Here is a 4,228-nt window from a genome sequence, read left to right on the forward strand (position 1 = left end):
TGGTGCAAGCATCTGAGAGTTAGAACATTTGTTTTGATGAGATGATCAAAGCGTTTGGGTTTACGCAGACTTATGGAGAAGCCTGCATTTACAAGAAAGTGAGTGGGAGCTCTTTAGCATTTCTCATATTGTATGTGGATGACATACTGTTGATGGGAAATGATATAGAATTCTTGAAAAGCATAAAGGCCTACTTGAACAAGTGTTTTTCAATGAAGGATCTTGGAGAAGCTGCTTATATATTAGGCATCAAGATCTATAGAGATAGATCGAGACACCTCATTGGTCTTTCACGGAGTACGTACCTTGACAAGATATTGAAGAAGTTCAAAATGGATCAGTCAAAGAAGGGGTTCTTGCCTGTATTGCAAGGTACGAGATTGAGCACGGCTCAATGCCCGACCATGACAGAAGATAGAGAAAAGATGAGTGTCGTCCCCTATGCCTCGGCCATAGGGTCTATCATGTATGCTATGCTATGTACCAGGCCTGATGTAAACCTTGTTGTAAGTTTGGTAGGAAGGTACCAAAGTAATCCCGGCATGGAACACTGGACAGCGGTCAAGAATATCCTGAAGTACCTAGAGAGGACTAAGGATATGTTTCTCGTTTATGGAGGTGACGAAGAGCTCGTCGTAAAGGGTTACGTCGATGCTAGCTTTGACACAGATCTGGATGACTCTAAGTCACAAACCGGATACGTGTATATTTTGAATGGTGGGGCAGTAAGCTGGTGCAGTTGCAAGCAAAGCGTTGTGGCGGGATCTACATGTGAAGCGGAGTACATGGCAGCCTCGAAGGCAGCTCAAGAGGCAATCTGGGTGAAGGAGTTCATTACCGACCTAGGAGTCATACCCAATGCGTCGGGCCCGATGACTCTCTTCTGTGACAACACTGGAGCTATTGCCCTTGCCAAGGAGCCCAGGTTTCACAGGAAGACCAGGCATATCAAGTGTCGCTTCAACTCCATTCGTGAAAGTGTTCAAAATGGAGACATAGATATTTGTAAAGTACATACGGACCTGAATGTGGCAGATCCGTTGACTAAACCTCTCCCTAGAGCAAAACATGATCAACACCAGAACTGCATGGGTGTTCGATTCATCACAATGTAACTAAACTATTGACTCTAGTGCAAGTGGGAGACTGTTGGAAATATGCCCTAGAGGCAATAATAAAATGGTTACTATTATATTTCTTTGTTCATGATAATTGTCTATTGTTCATGCTATAATTGTGTTACCCGGAAATCATAATACATGTGCGAATACATAGACCACAACACGTCCCTAGTGAGCCTCTAGTTGACTAGCTCGCTGATCAAAAGATAGTCATGGTTTCCTGACTATGGACATTGGATGTCATTGATAACGGGATCACATCATTAGGAGAATGATGTGATGGACAAGACCCAATCCTAAGCATAGCTCAAAGATCATGTAGTTCGTTTGCTATAGCTTTTCCGAATGTCAAGTATCACTTCCTTAGACCATGAGATTGTGTAACTCCCGGATACCATAGGAGTGCTTTGGGTGTGCCAAACGTCACAACGTAACTGGGTGACTATAAAGGTACACTACAGGTATCTCCGAAAGTGTCTGTTGGGTTGGCACGAATCGTGACTAGGATTTGTCACTCCGTATGACAGAGAGGTATCTCTGGGCCCACTCGGTAATGCATCATCATAATGAGCTCAATGTGACCAAGTGGTTGATCATGGGATCATGCATTACGGTACGAGTAAAGTGACTTGCCGGTAACGAGATTGAACAAGGTATTGGGATACCGACGATCGAGTCTCGGGCAAGTAAAGTACCGATTGACAAAGGGAATTGTATACGGATTGACTGAATCCTCAACATCGTGGTTCATCCGATGAGATCATCGAGGAGCATGTAGGAGCCAACATGGGTATCCAGATCCCGTTGTTGGTTATTGACCGGAGAGTCGTCTCGGTCATGTCTGTGTGTCTCCCGAACCCGTAGGGTCTACACACTTAAGATTCGGTGACGCTAGGGTTGTTGAGATATTAGTATACGGTAACCCGAAAGTTGTTCGGAGTCCCGGATGAGATCCCGGACGTCAGAGGAGTTCCGGAATGGTCCGAAGGTGAAGATTTATATATAGGAAGTCAAGTTTCGGCCATCGGGAAAGTTTCGGGGGTAATCGGTATTGTACCGGGACCACCGGAAGGGTCCCGGGGGTCCACCGGGTGGGGCCACCTATCCCTGAGGGCCCCATGGGCTGAAGTGGGAAGGGAACCAGCCCCTAGTGGGCTGGTGTGCCCCCCTTGGGCCTCCCCCTGCGCCTAGGGTTGGAAACCCTAGGGGTGGGGGCGCCCCACTTGGCTTGGGGGGCAAGCCACCCCCTTGGCTGCCCCCCTCCCCCCTTGGAGATTGGATCTCCTAGGGCCGGCGCCCCCCCCCCTAGGGACCCTATATATAGTGGGGGGAGGGAGGGCAGCCGCACCCTAGCCCCTGGCGCCTCCCTCTCCCTCCCGTGACACTCCTCCCTCTCCCTGAGCTTGGCGAAGCCCTGCCGAGATCACCGTTGCTTCCACCACCACGCTGTCGTGCTGCTGGATCTTCGTCAACCTCTCCTTCCCCCTTGCTGGATCAAGTTGGAGGAGACGTCTTCCCAACCGTACGTGTGTTGAACGCGGAGGTGTCGTCCGTTCGGCGCTAGGTCATCGGTGATTTGGATCACGACGAGTACGACTCCATCAACCCCGTTCTCCTGAACGCTTCCGCGTGCGATCTACAAGGGTATGTAGATGCACTCCTCTCTCCCTCGTTGCTAGATGACTCCATAGATTGATCTTGGTGACACGTAGGAAAATTTTAAAATTCTTCTACGTTCCCCAACAATATAGGCATCACGTCCGTGTCAAGTAGACCGAAACGATTCTGCATCTACTACTATTACTCCACACATCGACCGCTATCTAGCATGCATCTAGAGTATTAAGTTCATAAGAACAGAGTAACGCATTAGGCAAGATGACATGATGTAGAGGGGTAAACTCAAGCAATATGATATAAACCCCATCGTGTTATCCTCGATGGCAACAATACAATACATGTCGGTTCCCTTTCTGTCACTGGGATCGAGCACCGCAAGATTGAACCCAAAGCTAAGCACTTCCCCCATTGCAAGAAAGATCAATCTAGTAGGCCAAACCAAACTGATAATTCGAAGAGACTTGCAAAGATATCAAATCATGCATATAAGAATTCAGAGAAGAATCAAATATTGTTCATATATAAACTTGATCATAAACCCACAATTCATCGGATCTCGGCAAACACACCGCAAAAAGTATTACATCCAATAGATCTCCAAGAATATCGAGGGAACTTTGTATTGAGAACCAAAGAGAGAGAAGAAGCCATCTAGCTAATAACTATGGACCCGAAGGTCTGTGGTAAACTACTCACACATCATCGGAGAGGCTATGGTGTTGATGTAGAAGCCCTCTGTGATCGAATCCCCCTCCGGCAGATCGCCGGAAAAGGTCCCCAGATGGGATCTCACGGGTACAGAAGGTTGCGGCGGTGGAAAAGTGGTTTCGTGGCTCCCCTGGATTTTTTCAGGGTATAAGAGTATATATAGGCGAAAGAAGTAGGTCAGTGGAGCTACGAGGGGCCCACGAGGGTGGGGGCGCCTGCCCCCCTGGCGCGCCGCCCTACCTTGTGGCCGCCTCGTGGCTTCCTTGACCTCCACTTCAAGTCTCCTGGATTGCGTTTGTTCCAAGAAAGATCCTCGCGAAGGTTTCATTCCGTTTGGATTCCTTTTCTGCGAAACACTGAAATAGGCAAAAAAAACAGCAATTTGCACTGGGCCTTCAGTTAATAGGTTAGTCCCAAAAATAAGATAAAAGTGCATATTAAAGCTCATTAAACATCCAAAACAGATAATATAATAGCATGGAACAATCAAAAATTATAGATACGTTGGAGACTTATCACCCTCGCCCCCGTATATAAAGGAGGGAGAGGGGAGGAGGTCGGCCTAGGGGCGCTCCAAGTGGGAGGAGTCCCACTTGGGCTCCTAGTCCAATTTGCCCCCCCCCCCTTCCTTTTACCGGAAGGGGAAAGGGGGGAGGAAAGGGGGGCGCCGCCCCCTCCCCTAGTCCAATTCGGACTCCTTCCCTGGGGGGCGCCACCCCTTGTGGGATGCCTTGCCTCCCTCCTGTGGCCCATATGGCCCATATCTTCCCCCGGGGGGT

This window comes from Triticum dicoccoides, chromosome 7A (genome assembly GCF_002162155.2).
Source record: "Triticum dicoccoides isolate Atlit2015 ecotype Zavitan chromosome 7A, WEW_v2.0, whole genome shotgun sequence".
In the NCBI taxonomy this organism is placed as follows: domain Eukaryota; kingdom Viridiplantae; phylum Streptophyta; class Magnoliopsida; order Poales; family Poaceae; genus Triticum; species Triticum dicoccoides.